Source organism: Osmerus eperlanus, chromosome 6 (genome assembly GCF_963692335.1).
Source record: "Osmerus eperlanus chromosome 6, fOsmEpe2.1, whole genome shotgun sequence".
NCBI lineage: Eukaryota > Metazoa > Chordata > Actinopteri > Osmeriformes > Osmeridae > Osmerus > Osmerus eperlanus.
In genome coordinates, this window is record NC_085023.1 from 229,586 (window position 1) to 248,144 (window position 18,559).

The window sequence follows — 18,559 nt, forward strand, 5'->3', positions numbered from 1 at the left end:
CGCTTCACCCTACTTGCCTCGGGGGGAATGTCCCTGTACTTACTGTAAGTCGCTCTGGATAAGAGCGTCTGCTAAATGACTAAATGTAAATGTATGTATATCGCAATATGGATTTTAGGCCATATCGCCCATCCCTACCCTGCAGTGTGAGGAAAAAAGCTTGGAGGACAAACCTGAGCCACGGGCTTCTGTCACAGCTACCATCAGGTAGGCGGTATCGCAGCATCAGGACTCGCACCAGCCGACTACATTTCTACATACAGTTTCTTTCTCCAAGCAATCAAACTCCTGAACTCTTGATCGCTAATGATACATATATACAGTAGATATATGCACCGTATTTATCAGCCTCAGGCTGGACTCATCCGATTCTGCACTAATAACATAGTGGCAACTGACAGTAAACAAACAGTTGAATGTCACCACAACATTTAATATTTATCTCCACAATTTACATCTTATATGTAAATTAGAATTTAAGGTAATTGTTATAATGCTATGATGCCTGGAACTGCACCCAAGACTTTCAGCCACTTTTGCACTTGTGTATAGAGTAGTGACAATAATATGATTTGATTTGCTTCTAAGGTATGAAGTGTGTTGCTACAGTATCTAACTGGTATAAAGATTGGTGTGGTATACAATGTGTGGAAAACTCCATTCTGGACTGTGAGCTCACGTCACTGTTAGGGCTGAGGTGTTGCGCACGCGCACAAACTTTCCATTTCCTTTTTATACCAGCTGCTAATACGAGTGGACGTGCTTTCAATATATCATGCTAGCATAAAGTTAATGTTGTGTTGCCGTGTGCGTTACTGCCAATGTAAGTATATGGTTTCATGTTATTGCTAGCATTACTCTCCTCATGTTGATGTTTACTAGCACTAGCTGTTATAACTAGTCATTTATCGCATACGTTGCATCGATTTATTCTAGCCTGTCTCCGACGCTGATCTGGAAATCCAATTGTTTTGATATCGCTGGTAGTTTAGAGTTAGCGTAACAGCATTGTGATTACGGTGTTACTGATACACTGAGTGCAGGTATTAATATATTATTATTTCAGTTGGTTTGCATAGCAATTCATAATATTGAATTATATATTCATAATTGATATGTAATTATGTATATTTATGTCATATTCTGTATTTCGTTTATGCTACAGAAACCACACAAACATGTACAAATACTTCTTGTAATGTATGTTTATTCTACTGCAAGCACCAAATGCACTCGGTTAACCTGCTGGAGGTTAAACATCAATAAACCTGTTTCTACTACACCTGAAGGTTGTGGCTACTCTCTTACCGGAGTACGTAGTCAGCTAAGGGCAAACTAGCGTGTAACGCATACGGACTTCACACAATGTGTTAATGACATATCAGACAGTTATGAAGTGTGCTGCTATGGTATCGTACTGGCAGATAATATGTTCCTATGGTATCTAAGCAGGATAAAATGTGTTGCTAAGGAATTAAGTGTTTCTAAGGTATCTCCCCGTTTTGCTATGATAATTTACTGCAATAAAGTATGTCTTCTTGATAAAAAATACACTACACTATCTAACTGGTTTGCCATTTGTTGCCAAGGTATCTTATTGGTATAAAGTGTCTTGCTATGGTATCCTACCGGGATGGGTCCTTTCCTTCTGAGGTACTGGGCCATGTGGTAGATCTTGTCAGCCATGTCCCTGGTCACCTGGACAATACGGTTGCCATTAGCGTCCCACCTGTCCGTGTCCTGCTTGAGGAACAGCGAGGTGTTGGTGAAGGAGGGGGCCCCGGGACTAGCATGAAGACCAGCCCGGTCCACACTCTGGGGATATAACACATGTATGACAATTATGAGGTAAATAAGGGGTAAAAATCCTGAAAACTAGAGAGGGTACAATTTCTGGGAAAATTGTGAGGTGTGCTTGTGTTGGCTGCAGATGGGTCAGTTTTTTTACTTACATTTTACAACTGATATTTCTGCATGTTTTAAGTATGCATACTTATTATTTATAACGATTGCATAGATTAAAAGCATTCATTGTTTGCTGCAAATTTTTTACACTTCATATGCTACGAGTGAAGTGTAAAATGAAACAGGGTTATCGTTTCATTTCCCTCATTGCTTCACCCCAATTGTAACTTGCTTCAAGCTTAAAGGTCCCATGACATGCTGTTTTGGGTGCTTTTATATAGGCCTTAGTGGTCCCCTTATACTGTATCTGAAGTCTCTTTCCCGAAAATCAGCCTTGGTGCATAATTACAGCCACTACGAGCAGTCCCACAATGAGCTTTCCTCAGGACGTGCCATTTCTGTGTCTGTAGCTTTAAATGCTAATGAGGAGGAGAGAGGCGGCACTATGCGCTAATGTTTACAGTGGATGTATCGCAATGGTTCGTAGCCCCGTTGCTGTAAGATGCCTCGAATCAGGTACAGTACCTCCCGGAAGATAGCTAGCTAACAAAAAACAGACACCGCGGATGTAACCAGCTATGTTTTCTGTGATAACACTACCTTGGGCTGATTTTTTTCAGCTGTAACTATCTATGCAAGTAGCAAAATTATGTCAGACTTGTCGTTCATTAAGTCGGACTCTGCTGACTCACAGCTTGTATTGATAGTACAGGCCTTGTTATGAACGCACGCGTCGTGTGACGTTGTGGCGTTGTGTGACGTTGTGGCGTCGTGTGACGTCCTGACGTTTCTGACTGTGGCTAGCTTTTTAGCTACCGTTAGCTTCACTTTTTGCCACAAAAACTTAAATGATCACTAAACCGTCAAACGGAACGTTCGCAGAGACACGGGTAGCGCAATCGGGACCAAGATGGGAGTCAGGTGGCTGAGCGGTTAGGGAATCGAGCTAGTAATCAGAATGACGTTGTGTCCATGGGCAAGGCACTTCACCCTACTTGCCTCGGGGGAATGTCCCTGTACTTACTGTAAGTCGCTCTGGATAAGAGCGTCTGCTAAATGACTAAATGTAAGACGAACATTTTGACACCAACGTTGTCTATGTAGTGCAAAAATTGAGGGGGAGTTAGGGTGAGAAAATAATAAATAAATATAGCTGCAAGCAGCAATGTGGTGGCCAAGCAGGTCAGATAAACCAGAAGAAACTTTCGACATCTAGTCACTGCGGTGTACCTGGCTTCCTTTGCAGTGGCTTATAGTCTCGCTAAACAGAGAATCAGAGACATGACAAGCTTGTCAGCTGGATTTGAACCTCTGACGTTGACGTTGCCAGGACACCAATTTATCCTAGTGAGCTATTCTCAGTGCTGGAAATCAGATTTCAGTGACTGCGTAAAAATATAAGGAATTTTTCCTGTGGCAAGCGGTTGTCAGATTTGTCCCAAGTTTAAACAGCTGTAATTCAGTTCTATTTTGACATGTCAAGGTGACTGTGGTCTGAAGATAATCTGTGCCAAATTAGGTGAATATTTGGTATTCACCAAAAACATTTTATTCATTCATTTAAAATGGCGGCCACATCAATTCAGCTGGTATCACAATTTAATATGTGTCAGACACGGGATCGCCCCTTAGAGGTTAGATGACACAACCTTTTGTGGACCTCTTTGAAACAAGGTCCCGAGCACCTGTACCAAGTTTGTTGTCAATTCAGCGAATATTTCCTGAGATATGATCTTCATCGCCGACTTTGATCAGCTTTACTGGAATGTGAAAAGGTTTGTGAGGCTTGATCTGAAGCTAAATGGTGCCAAATTTGTGCTTATTGCAGCGCCACCTAGAGGTGAAATGGCATGACCTATTTTGGACCTCTTTAGAACAGGGTCCCTAGTCCTTATACCAAATTTGGTGTCAATGTAGTAAAGAGGTGCTGAGATATGACCTCACTTCTTTTATGGTGGCTTGGTTGACGACTTTGATTGGCTGTTCCAGTCAAAAGGCTTAGATAATCAAAACACATGTGATGTATTTTGTGAGGCTTGGTCTGAAGATGATCTGTGCCAAATTTGGTGAAGATTGGACAAACCGTATAGAAGAGGTAGCGAAAAAACGTTTAATTCAAAATGGCGGCCACATCAATTTGATTGGCTGTAACTAACAAACGGTTGCGAAAATCAAAGCTCCAGGGAATAACTTTTGTGAGGCTTGGTCTGAAGATCATCTGTGGCAATTTTGAAGAAGATTTGACAAGAATTGTAGGAGGAGTAGCGAAAAAACGCTTTTCCTTAACATTCAAAATGGCGGAGAATCTATATAACTGGGTATGACGTCATAGAGTGCGTAGGACTCGTCTTGATCCTGGGAATACAACAATACCTCATTTTGGAAAATGAGGCATATGGTTCAAAAGTAACGTGTGTAAACACACCTTCAACTTTGACCCACTGGGGCGCTAGATGGTTGGAATGGGAGACATGAAACTTGGTGAAATTGATGAGGGGACTGGCCCCAAAGAGTGTGCCAAGTTTCACAACTTCTGACAATACGGTTCTAGGGGCTGCCATAGACTCCCATGGCAGAAGAAGATGTGTAATAATAACTAGAAAGGCATTTCCTGCAGAAAATGCGTTGGAATGCTGAAAGATGAAATAATTTTTTTTAAATTGCAGAAAATACAGAAATGAGAAAATACCCGCAAGCTGAAATGAATTTAAAAAATGTGTGAGTCACACAAAACAGGCAGTGTGGAAACTGAACTGCATCATCTAACAATGCACAAGAGCTGAAATACAATGCGGGAGAAGCTTAAAGCTGAACTGTTAAACAGAAGAAGAAGTAGGCCTAGGCTAGCTAGTCATGAAAAGAATATTATAGTCTTAACAGCTGAAATTATAGTTAGGATAATAATAGCAGTAGCAGATGTAGCCTACCATTGAGTGCGTTTACTCGGCTTTCTTAGTAGGTTTCAATGTGTTGATTGTAGTGATGTGTCGTTCATGAACGATTCGTTCATTTTGAACGAATCCTTACAAGGACTCGGGAGTAACGAGTCCTCTCAAAGAGTGATTCGTTCATTTTCTCGTGGCCGCGCATCGGGACTGTTGCATAGGCTCGTCCAAATCATTCGTTCATTTCCCGACTCGGTCTTGGGGTACGAGTATTTGGATCATTTTTCACGTGACCTGCATAGGCTCTGTAGTGGTAGCTAGAGGAAACGAACGATTCGTTCATTTCCCGACTCGGTCTTTCTACGAGTCTTTGGATCATTTTTCACGAGACCTGCATAGGCTCTGTAGTGGTAGCTAGAGGAAACTAACGATTCGTTCATTTCCCGACTCGGTCTTTCTACGAGTATTTGGATCATTTTTCACGTGACCTGCATAGGCTCTGTAGTGGTAGCTAGAGGAAACGAACGATTCGTTCATTTCCCGACTCGGTCTTTCTACGAGTCTTTGGATCATTTTTCACGTGACCTGCATAGGCTCTGTACTGGAGGAAACGAACGATTCGTTCATTTCCCGACTCGGTCTTTCTACGAGTCTTTGGATCATTTTTTCACGTGACCCGCATTGTATTTTTTAGTAGGAAACAGTTTCCTCATTCCCTTTCGCGTGGCCGCTGTTTTAGTAAGACGTGAATGATATTCGCTCCAGTCATCATACTGACTGGTTTTGTTATTTCACTTTACATTTACACTTACAGTTTAGTGCAGTGTAATTGTTTGCCGTGATAATTAAATGCTAGTGTGATAATAAATGACCATCATACAAACTGTCATGATACATTATTTTAATGCAGGAATTTCTTTTAAAATAGTATCTGCTGGTGCACATGTCATGCACTAACCTACATGAGAATATGATACGTGTTTGCAGTGGACGGATAGCACCCCCCCCCCCCCCCCCCCCGTTGAAATGAACGAATGACTCGAAAAAAGATTCGTTCATTTTACTGAACGAGATTCAAAGAACCGAATCAGTAAAATGATCCGAACTTCCCATCACTAGTTGATTGAATGAAACATACAGCAGTAGGGCCGATACAGGAAGACACGGCGACACTTTGTTGCAGAAGGATGATGGTGCAAGTTCTGTCCGTGGAGCATACAAGGATTGATAAAAAGAATCATGTAGACGCGCTTATTGAGTAATCGCATAACTAATTACACATGTAAACGGAGTAATCGTATGGCATAAACCGACAATTGCTAGTAATCGGGTTTCTCATGGTCAAGTAAACGCACTCAGTGGCGTAGTAGAATAAAACAGTTCCATTAGCAATAGTAGTAAAAGAGATATTAGCAGCACCTGCAGAGTCACCTCTTGTAAATTGTATTAGGTTGAAATACTATCAAACTCTGTCTTGTGACTCCACTAATCAGCTAATACAAATCACCTGTGTGAGAGACTGAGTGGTGCGTGTCTGTCGTTGCCACGGTGATGGTGCAGCTATGATTGCTAACGCGCTGAGGGCAGAGAATAACAGAAATGTAGCTAGAATCCACACCTCAAACAATACGTCCAATCCACAAAATAAGGATATTTTCCGAAGCCCAAGACTCTGCCGAAACCAGAGATGTCCTTTATATGTCTGTGCAGTCAGAAATACGACTCTACCGGCAGTTTCAAAATCTTGTTCTTTTTGCTTTCTCTGACGAATTTGTCCCAACATTTGCATTAGTCTCTATGGGGCTTGAGACAGACTTTGTCTCACTCTCGGGCTCCTCACGCAAAAAGTAAATAACTGTGGGTTTCCATACCCATATGAGTCCGACCAGCACAAGCACGGCATCGTTTTGATCCAAAATGAAGCTTGAAAAGTTAATATTGTGGCCGTGAGGGCAAAAGTGCCAAACGGTTTCGGACTCTGCTGTCACTCTGAATTTGCGCAACATTCCAATGCCTCACTCTAGCTCTCTACATAGAAACCCATGTAAATCTCAGAAACGGTTTGAAAAACTCATGAAACATAATCAGTGATATAAAAAAAAGTTGAATAGATATCAAAAACATGAATTTTTAAAAAATAGTTTAGGATTTTGTCAACATTTTAAAGTTTAAATGGTGGCTCCAGCTGAAAGATTGTGGAAGAAGGATTTGGAAGTTGAAGAAGTTTTAAGAAGTTTGAGAGGATTTGAAAGAAAACTCCATTGGAAAACCATGTTAAACATATTATGAATATTGATTTATATTAATTCAAGCATAAGAGGTACAAAGCTGAAAAGTCATAGCACCCATGGCCTGAAACTGCTGAATTTTATGATAGCTGAACGGTTTTAATAGCTGAAGATTTGAAGGCGCTGAAAGGTGTCTTGGAAGAAATAGAAGAAGAAGAAGAAGATGCTTGAATAAAGATTCAAAGAACAATACTTGGAATGCTGAAGCAGCATTCCAACAAAAACATATTTTTTCTTTTAACCTTCGCAATGTGGGGGGTCTGAGACAGCCCAACGGTTAAAAGAAAATGCTTCACTTTGTTTTGGTATGCGGTAAAGTTGTCGCAATACGATGGTGGGTCACAATGACTGAAGATAACACAAGGGTTATCTTCGGGTCGTTATCTTCAGGTCATTAAATGAATATGTATGAGAGAGAATATAGGTTGAACCTTGGCATGAGCAAGAACACCCAATAAACAATCAAATACTAGATGTATTACCTGCTTGGTAAGAACTGCCACAGCTGCAGAAAAAACACCCACCTGTTGTTTCTCTACTGCAGATTCATGTTTGGGAACAACAGATGCATTTACATCCATCTCTACAGTCTCCATGATCTCTGGACTGTGTACCGCTTGGGTTGTCACAGCTATTCTATGTAACGCATGTTCCTCTTCTCTCACATCTACCCTGGGTGGATTTCTGCTGGGCATTGTGCCCTGTAGGCTGGTCTTGACCTGGTCCTTCACCCACGGGTGGATCCCATCCAGCTTCCAGACCTCCTCAGCTATGTAGCGTGCCTTAGCTGCCCAGCACTGCACCAAGACCTGCAGGCTCAGGGTCTCGCAGGTGCAGCGGCTCTCCTTTACCAACCTGGCTCTGCTCAACACATCTGAGATCTGAAAAGACAGGTGGTCGCTGAACGCTCTGAGGCTGGAGCGAGCCCGAGGGTCCCGGATGTAGTTGAAGCAGTCTTTGAGCCTCTCGGTGGCAGCTTTAATGTTCTGTAAAAGCAGCTCTGCGGCTTCCTCAAACTGACGCTCCACTTCCTGTGCTCGTTCATCGTCTCTGTGGCTCTGGGCAGCGGAATAAGCCAAGTCAACAACATGTTGAATTTCAGTCACATACTCCTTGTTGTGCTTGTTCAGGTGTAAAGCCATCACCCTTAACCTGATGAGAAGCTGCCTGTTTAGGATCTCTGACTGCGCCAGTTGTAAAATTCCTGATGTCAACCCCTTGCTCTCCACCGCCCCCTGCAGGTAAGTCTCTGTCAGGACCTTTAACTCATCCTGGAGCTCTGACAACACCTTGACCTTATAGCTGCTCTTACAGTTCAGGCAAGTCAGTCTGGCTGCTTCCTGGACCCTGAGGGAGTTCTCAGACATGGCTGCCAGCCTCTTTTGGGGTGTCAGAGGCTCTATGTGCCTTAACGCCCTAACCCTAACCCCTGGGGACTCCAGGATCTTATCCAGCGAGTCTAGGAGCACCTGAAGTGACAGAGCCCACAGCAGCCCCAGCCCCTCCAGCAGGTCAGGCTGACAGGTCTGGGAGGTGACCTGCTCTGCCAGGTACCTGCTGTGGTTGTGGGCCTTGTTCAGTTTGCTGTGTAGCATGGTGAAGCTCTCCTGGCAGTCTGCTCTCACAGGTATATCTGATGCAGTCAGGAGCTGCACTGCATTGGCACACAGACTCATCACCTTGCCCAGCTGCGGAGCAACACTGGGGGCTGATGTGTGAAGAGTACTGGAGATAATGTGGTACCAGGGTTCAGCTGCTGGCAGAAGGACTTTCCGCATGTTGTTGACCAGGTCAGTGAACATTGTGCTGTGTCTGTAAAGGCTGTTGATGCCGCGCCTGGCGCTCATGGCTGTCTCCTGGGCCGTCTGCACCAGCAGAGGGGTCAAGGACAGCAGCTCCACCCTGAGGGCACCCAGGATATGACCATCGGCAGCAGTGACCAAGACCGGGGATTCTTTCGCAGCTTGAGCATAGCAGTTGGACAACTCCAGGACATGGGTACACGCTCTGTTGAGGATGCTCACGTCCTTCTCTCTTGTCACAGTCACAACTTCACACAGGAGGGACAACAAGTCCACATCTGAGGTCTTGGTGGGGATCTGTTTTGGGTCATTTAAAACAACAGGAGCCATAAAATAAGCCTTGTTATGCTTAGGTGGTGGTGGTGCTTGGACTATTTCTTCAAAGTCCTCCTCTTCAGCTTGTGAGCCTCTGCTGTTATCCTCCTCCAGGGCAGGAGGATGCAGGCCAGTGGAGTCCGCTCTCCAGGTTGGTTCTGGAGCCAGTCTGTCTGGGCCGGGCTCAGGGACCACCTGGGCCGCCCGGGCCCCCACCCTGAGAGGACTGAGGAGGTGAGGGTGCAGCTGGCCGTCCAACCCCTCCCTCAACACCTTCACCTGACGGATCGCGATGGAGATGTTCTGAGAGAAAGCAGAGAAAGCCTCCATGTTGAGACAGGTTCCGGAGCTCGTGTCTGTGATGGAACCAGATAGCTTGGTGTGAGAGGCCTCTGCCTGCCTGAGCAGAACCAGCAGGCCGTTCCTGTAGATGGGGCTGTCACTCCGGCCCACGTACCTCCTCACGCAGCGCAGCACCTGCCCCAGGTGAGCGGCTAGGCGACGCGTATGCTCGCTGAACAGTGCTGTTCTCTGCTGCTTGTACGCAGAGTCACACCCACGCTGAGCAGCGTCCATCTCTGCCACCGCCAGGCTGGTGAACTGTCGCACGTCAATGACATCATACAATGCATCCTGTAGCTGATACGACTCCTCCCTCCAGCGCTGGCACATACCAATGAGGCTCTGGACAGCCTCCACACTCTTCTTTGATTGGCTATCTAGCTCCAGGGATAGAGAAGCTAAACCTGCTCTCAGTCTGTAGAGGCAAGCTGAAGAGTTCATCACATTCTCCAGACTCTGGGCATCTGCAGCAGACGCCGACAGGAAGCCAGCCACCTGGATGGTCCTGTCAGTCTGGCACAGGAAGTCCTCCAGTGATGTCTGCAGGTGGAAGAAAGCTCCTGGAGCACCAGACTCCTCCAGTGGAGGTTCCCTGTCCCTCACACTGCTGGCTGCATCCATCAGATACTCACAGACAGTTGCTGCCTCTACGAAGGTGTCCAGGACCTGATAAAGCAAAGCTGTCACCAGAGCAGCGTCTAGCTGCAGGACCTGCTGGGTCAGGGCCCTGCTGATGCTCTCTACCTGCTGCCAACGCATCCCTTCATCCTCCTCATCTTCTTCATCCTCCTCGTCCTCCTTATCCTCCTCATCATGAGGAGCTTGAGGAAGCTTGACAGTCCTCAACAGCTGGGCTTGGTCAGCCCAGAGCTGGAGGACATGTCTGCAGTGGTCCACCACCCTCTGCTGGCTGGCTCTGCGGGAGCCGCACACCACTTGCATGCAGTGGAACACCAGGTCCCTCAGCAGGCTGTCCAGCCCTTGGTGTGAGGATGGGGAGGAAGATGAGATGGCTGGGAGGGCCAGGAGGTGCAGCAGGCGGTCTCTCTTCTCAGTGTAGAAGCCACAGGATCTGGGTGTTGCACTGGGCCCCTTGCTCTTCAGCGTGGTGATGATGTCACAGATGGTGATTTCCACCTTCTCCAGGATGTAGCTCCTAGCTTCCTGAGCCTGGCAACACAGTCAGACATGGACATTAGCCTGGTAACACAGTCAGAAATGTTCATTAGCCTAGCAACACAATCAGACAAGGACATTAGCCTAGCAACGCAGTCAGACAAGGACACTAGCCTAGCAACACAGTCACCCAGTGAAGGCCCCCTAGAACCTTCAGCGCTGCAGTAGATATTTACATTGTATTTATATAACAGATGCTTTAATCCAAAGCGACATACAGATACTGCCCTTCCCTGCTCTACCTGCAGGCTGTCTGGGTGTGTGATGGTGGTAACCATGGCAGTGTGGAGCATGGAGATGCACTTCCTGAGAGTGTCCAGGCAGCAGTGGAGCTGCTCCGCCAGACCTGAATCTTGCAAAGTAGCAGCCCTCCCCTGGACCAGGCCACGCAGCTGCACCAGCCTCTCAGAGAAGCTCTGGAAGGAGCAGAACAGGGAGGGCATGTCCCTGCTGGAGCACACCCCCCCCAGGCTCTCCAGGACCCCCTCTGCTGCTGACACCACCTTCCTCACGCAGGAGTCATCCTCTACCTGGAGCACCTGCGAAGACGGGGGGTGGGAGGAGTCTGAGCACATTTATAATCTATGCACTGTTAATGATCATGTCAGTTCATGGAATTAAAAAAAAACTTTTTATTGTTTGCTGTCCTTCGACCTATAGTGTTGTAGCACTAGAGATTATATATTATGAGCCCAAACCCAGAGACATATTTCATAGATATTTTTTTCCAGCGTTGTTCACCTTTCTCTCTCTGACTGCATCATCACATAAAACTCTACTGTGTTGGCACATGCCACTTGTGAAATGTGGGACAATGTGGGGAGTTTTTAAATGGAGGTAAATAGATTACGGTAGTTTGTAATCGCACACTGTGCTTAAAAATAATTATTCTGGTTCGCACATATCTATTTTTAGGGCAAATGCGTGTGAAATACTCGCACTGTAGAGCCCTGGAAAGGGTTGTCTACACGTTTACAAATATCCATACATTTACAAATATGAACACACATCTGCAGATTTCTGTTCACACTAACATGCATTTGGGGCTCGTGCTACACATTTAAGGACAAGGTCAGCAATTGTGAATACTTCAGCTACAGTATTGATGAGGTCAAATGTATTTTTAATAGATCATGGTATTGTACAAACACAACAGTCACAGGTCACAGGTTTAAATCCCCCCAGTAGTATACATCTCCTAAAGGAATGTGAACATCAGAATCAGAATTGGTGTTTATTCGCCATGAAAGTTTGCACAGACAAGGAATTTACTTTGGCAGGAGAGCCTACCTAGGCAGCCATTTTCGGCGCCAACTAGAAAGTTACAGCATAACATGAGGAGAGCGGAGGAGAGAAAAAGGCAACACCCAGACAATGCTCCTAGAGGAGTACAGTGTGGGAACAGGCAAAAACCTCAGCACATAAGCACAACAACATTTACAAAAACACGTGACTTGCAACGGGGTGGGGGGGGGGGGGTAGACAAGCAGCATCCGGACCTGCAGCCATGGTAGGCGCTGGACACAGACCCGCCAGCCACCCTGGGGAAACAAGCAGGCGAAGGCGTTGGATGGGGGTGGGGGGGTGGTGATATCTGTAGTAGGTGAAAGTTAATGTGTGAGTAGGTCTGGGTTGGCGCCCTCGACCTAGGCCACAATCAGTCCGATTCTCCCTATGCAGATTGTGTTGGCAAGGAGACATCCTTGGTCATGACCCAGGCAGAGACCAAACCACAGATGTCGGTGGGGGCGGGGAAGGGAAGAGCAAGATCTCCAGGGGAGTTGTTTTCCAGCAACGGCCTTGGCCAAGGCCTGTGCTGGTTACGGGGCCGAAAGTGGATAAGATTGGGGTAGTTGTTTTGACAAGTAGCCGCGACTCAATTTTCACGTCCACCCTTCAGGAAGGTCTCCATCTCCTCCATCTTCCTTTGCAGAGCCGCAAACTTATCCCTGTTGTAATCCATACTGCGTTGTAAGTTCACAGTCTGAGCTCCAACAGCTCTGCCCAGCGCATCAATCATGTCGGGCAGCCTAACGGGGCTCTTGATGGCCGCAGCCGTTTCCTTGATTTTCCGATATACAAAGCCAGCGCCTATTCCAAACAGCAGAAAGCCTGTAATCACGGTTCCGAATATGAAGATGTCTTCAACGTCCTCCACGGAAAGCGCCGCTAGACACACGACACGCCAATTCGCCCACGCGTCCATCGTGTAGCCAGCTGCGAACGTCCCGTCAGGATAGGAAGGTTCCCCCGAACCCGAGCTTCTCTTCGAGAAGATGGTGTCAATTGCATTGAGAGACCAGCTAATTAATTCCATGCTTCTAGTTTCGGAGAGTCATGATGAGAGAGTATCTTGAGACCGACAAGACAAGAGCCAAGCAGGGAAGGTCAGGGAGGGGAGGAGAGAAAAATGCGACCGCCTTCGTCGAGAGCCAAAGAGAGGGAACCATACCTGGAGCACGCCCAACAGCACGCTCTGCGTAGCGTTGATAAGCTCCTCTCTGTGCTCGGCTAGCCGGGGCTGGATGCTCAGTCTCTGCGCCGCCAGGACCACGTGCTGACCGGACACTATGATTGGTTCCACCTGCGACAACATCTCCACCCTCATGACGTCGTCCTGAGTCTCTGCTGCTTGCCTGAGAAGGTCAGATGTCAGGGTCAGGGACAGATGTCAGGGACAGGGTTGTATTCAGGGTTGAGCATGTTGACAGGGTTGTATTCAGGGTTGAGCATTTTGACAGGGTTGTATTCAGGGTTGAGCATGTTGACAGGGTTGTATTCAGGGTTGAGCATGTTGACAGGGTTGTATTCAGGGTTGAGCATGTTGACAGGGTTGTATTCAGAGTTGAGCATGTTGACAGGGTTGTATTCAGAGTTGAGCATGTTGACAGGGTTGTATTGACAGGGCTAACCCTAACCCTATGACAGGCTCCTCTCCCTCCACCATGGTCTCCACCAGGCTCCTCTCCCTCCACCAGGCTCCCCAACACTCTAACCTCATCTACCAGTCCTGCCCTGGCCCCACAGCCCTCCAGCCCCCCTCTACCAGTGCTTCCCTGACCCCCCAGCCTCCCAGGCCCCCAGCCTCCCTCTACCAGTCCTGCCCTGGCCCCCCATACCCCCAGTCTCCACCCCGAGCATATTACATACTGTAGCATGGCAGGGTATGTATAGTGAAGTATATGGTTTTGGAACGGAGCCTGACCTCACCTTGAGGCCTCGGCGGCCATGTTTCTGGTTGCCGTGGCCACGGCCTGCGCTGCGCCCTCCAGCAGGGCGAACAGTTCATCCTCCTCTCCTGTCCTCTCCTCCTCTCCTGTCTTCTCCTCTCCTCTCTCATACAGCAGCACCAGGCGACAGAGCTGTGACGCCAGAGGAGCCAGCACCCTTTCCATTGCCGCTGTGCGGACCACGCCGGGCTGAGCCAGATACACCATCCCCCCGGACATAGTACAGCCTGGGGACTAAGGTAGACAGGTGGAGAGAAGGACAGGAGCAGAGGTAGACAGGTGGAGAGGTAGACAGGTGGAGAGGTAGACATGTGGAGAGGTATACAGGAGGAGAGGTAGACAGGTGGCGAGGTAGACAGGTGGAGAGGTAAACAGTTGGAGAGGTAAACAGGTGGAGATATAGACAGGTGGAGAGGTAGACAGGTAGACAGGTGGAGAGTTAGACAGGTGGAGATATAAACAGGTGGAGACATAGACAGGTGGCGACGTAGACAGGTGGAGACGTAGACAGGTGGAGAGGTAGACAGAGCGCAGAAGGCGCTCTGTACTCTTCAGCAGTGTCCTGCTGAGAGTACATTGTGATTGTCATCTTACTGTGAGTAGTCAGACTTTGTTCATTATTGTGTCTAGCTAAAACTTAGTCTCAAGGGTAGAGGGTAAGGGTATAGCAGCTAAATTGGTCAATAGGTAGCTAGCTAGAGATCGAGTTTCAGGGTACTTGCTGCCGTGCAGACCCTGCTTTGTTTACATAATTAGGATCATTGTCAGCTGCGCCTTGCATATTTAAGGTGGCTCGCAGTGCAGTGGCAGCCTCGTCTGGCAGCCTCGGCGCACAAAGACTCGGTCGAACAAAGACAGGGAGTCTACTTGCGGGAGTCCACCGAGGATGGCCGACGAGGCCGGATCACCTCTTCTGATAAGTATCACCCTATTTGTATTCTATTCCACCTAGAACATATTCATAGCTAGCATGTGTTTCTTCAGCATTCCTGTTCATTACAGCACTCGCAGACGTAGATTTGTCACAAAGTATATACGGTCCACTTCTAACCTTAGCTACCTATCCAGATCTTCTCCACCTGCCCTCTCTTTCTATAGGGCTCTGGAACTGCCAGTCTGCTGTGAACAAGGCAGACTTCATCCCGGCGTTTGCATCCCATGCTTCTCTTCACGCCCTTGCGCTGACAGACATGGATCCGCCCAGAGAACACGGCAACTCCAGCTGCTTCTCTCACTCACCCCGCTCAACCGGGCGAGGTGACCTCGACCTCATCCTGACACGTAACTGTATCACTGACTTAACCTCTGTAACCCCACTACACATTTCTGATCACTACTTTATCCAATTCTCTGTCTCTCTCCCTCCAACCTCCCCTCGTAACTTTCCGGCGCAACCTCCGCTCCCTATCCCCCTCCCATTTCTCCTCCATTGTAACATCCTCCCTCCCTCCCATTGACAAGTTCACGTCCCACCCCACTGACACTGCCACCAACACCCTGTTATCCACATTAACTGCATCACTCGACACTCTCTGTCCCCTGTCAACCAGGCCTGCGCGATCTTCTCCCTCCTGCCCGTGGCTCACGGATGTTATTCGTGAAGAACGGTCCATCCTTTGGGCAGCTGAGAGGAGATGGCGCAAGTCCAAAGACAGTCTGGATCTTGATAAGTATCACTCCCTCCTTACATCCTTCTCTGCTTACATAACTTGTGCTAAAACCCACTACTTCATGAACAAAATTAGCTCTGCCTCAAACCCCCACAAACTTTTCTCTACCTTCTCCACCCTTCTTAACCCACCTCCCCCCCCTCCACCCTAACAGCAGACGACTTCTCCTCTTTCTTTGAGAAAAAAGTCGCCGACATTAGCAGTCGGTTCCCTAAACCCACCTTTCCCACCCTCTCACTCTCTGTGACTGACCCAACTAAATGTCTAAACTCTTTCTCTCCCCTGTCTCTCCTCTGCCTTCAGAGGGGAAACAGGCCAGAGTTAGCCCTCTACTCAAAAAACCCTCCCTTAACCCAGCCGTCCTCCAGAACTACAGACCAGTATCACTGCTACCCTTCTTTTCAAAAACAATTGAACGCGCTGTATCTAACCAACTGTCAAACTTTCTCTCTCAGAACAACCTGCTTGACCCCAACCAATCGGGTTTCAAGACTGGCCACTCCACAGAAACTGCCGTCCTTTCAGTCACCACTGCCCTCCAGTCTGCCAGAGAGGCTTCAAGGTCATCCGTCATCATTCTGCTGGACCTTTCTGCAGAATTTGATACGGTTAACCATCAGATCCTGCTCGCCAGACTTTCTGAGATGGGCATCACTGGCACTGCACTTCAGTGGATCTCATCCTACCTGTCGGGAAGATCCTACCAGGTCTCCTGGGGAGGCAAACTGTCAGGCCCCCGCCAGCTCTCCACTGGTGTCCCACAGGGATCCGTCCTTGGACCCCTCCTCTTCTCCCTGTACACCACCTCACTTGGACCAATCATCACCTTCCATGGCTTCTCCTACCACTGCTATGCTGACGACACGCAGCTGTACCTGTCGTTCCCCCCGACTGATCAGCTAGGATCGAGGCCTGCCTCACAGACATCTCCGCCTGGATGATCAAGCACCACCTCCAGCTGAACCTCGCCAAAACAGAACTTCTCATCATCCCGGCCAATCCCTCCATCTCCCACGATCTATCAATCACCCTGGGATCTGCGACGGTGACCCCTTCATCCTCTGCCAGGAACCTCGGGGTTACCATGGATGACGAGCTCTCCCTCACAGCCCACATTGCTGCATTCTCCCGGTCGTGTAGATTGACCCTCTACAACATCCGGAAGATCAGGAGATACCTGTCTGAGCATTCCACCCAGCTGCTAGTCCAAGCACTTGTCCTCTCAAAGTTGGACGACTGCAACTCGCTGCTTGCCGGTCTCCCAGCATGCGCAACCTGCCCTCTCCAGAGGATTCAAAACGCAGCGGCCCGTCTGGTCTTCAACCTACCCAGACGCTCCCATGTTATCCCGCTCCTCATTTCCCTTCACTGGCTACCCATCACGGCCCGTATCAGATTCAAGACCCTGGTACTGACCTCCCGAGCGGTGAACGGGACTGCACCCGACTACATCAAGTCTCTCCTACAGCCTTACACCTCCACCCGCCACCTACGGTCTTCTTCTGACAACCGTCTCAAGAACGCCCGCTCCCAACCCAAGCTCTTCTCCTGTCTGGCCCCCAAATGGTGGAATCAACTCCCCACTTCCATCAGGGACACTGACTATCTCCCCACCTTCGAGAAAAGGCTTAAGATGCACTTGTTCCGGGAGTACAACGGTATTTAAGAATGATTTGCTGGACCTGATGCTAGTTTCCTCCAGGATCACAATGACTTATTGAGAGACTTGTTGCTCTTGTTGGTTAGTTGTAACTGATTTGAAATTATTGTACTCGCTGTGAAATATTTTACTGTTAATTGCTTTTCTACAGGTACACTTTTGCACTTTTTGAGGTTCATGTTGTTTAATTGTAACTTGTTTAACTACATGCTCTTATGGTTCTTCCCTTTGGCACTTATTAGTTTTTTTCACTATGTATGCTCATGTTTTGGCTATCCATAATGTTTGTGGCTATCTCGTTGTTATGATCAGTGACCTATGCACTTTAGTAAAGCTCTCTCTTGGAAGTCGCTTTGGATAAAAGCGTCTGCTAAATGAATAAATGAAAATGTAAACGTAGACAGGTGGAGAGGTAGACAGGTGGAGAAGTACAAAAGGGGAAAGGTAGACAGGTGGAGAGGTAGACCGGTGGAGAGGTAAACAGGCGGAGATATAGACAGGCGGAGATATAGACAGGTAGACAGGTAAAAAGGTAGACAGGTGGAGAGGTAGGCAGGTGGAGAGATGGAGAGGCAGACAGGTGGAGAGGTAGGCAGGTGGAGAGATGGAGAGGTAAACAGGTAGACAGGTGGAGAAGTAGACAGGTGGAGAGGTAGACAGGAGGAGAAGTAGAAAAGGGGAAAGGCAGACAGGTGGAGAGGTAAACAGGTGGAGAGGTAGACAGGTGGAGAGGCAGGCAGGTGGAGAGATGGAGAGGTAAACAGGTGGAGAGGTAGACAGTTGGAGAGGTAGACAGGTCAAGAGGTAGACAGGCAGACAGGTGGAGAAGTAGACAAGGGGAGAGGTAGACAGGTGGAGAGGTAAACAGATGGAGATACAGACATGTAGACAGGTGGAGAGGTAGACAGGTGGAGAGGTAGGCAGGTGAAGAGATGGAGAGGCAGACAGGTGGCAAGGTAGACAGGAGGAGAGGTAGACAGGTGGAGAGGTAGGCAGGTGAAGAGATGGAGAGGCAGACAGGTGGCAAGGTAGACAGGAGGAGAGGTAGACAGGTGGAGAGGTAGACGGGTGGAGAGGTAGACAGGTAGATAGGTAGACAGGAGGAGAGGTGGAGAGGTAGACAGGTGGAGATATAGACAGGTAGACAGGTGGAGAGGTAGACAGGTGGAGATATAGACAGGTGGAGAGGTACACAGGTGGAGAGGTAAACAGGTGGAGATTTAGACAGGTGGAGAGGTACACAGGTAGACAGGTGGAGAAGTAGACAGGGGGAGAGGTAGACAGGA

General features: G+C 47.9%; 1 long non-coding RNA gene across 1 annotated transcript; it reads left to right on the plus strand.

Annotated features, from left to right (window-relative positions):
* Positions 1-739: 739 nt before the first annotated feature.
* Positions 740-11,353, plus strand: LOC134022857 (uncharacterized). Its single transcript, XR_009930699.1, has 2 exons — positions 740-823; positions 10,962-11,353. It is a non-coding gene; the product is annotated as an uncharacterized LOC134022857 (long non-coding RNA).
* Positions 11,354-18,559: the final 7,206 nt, after the last annotated feature.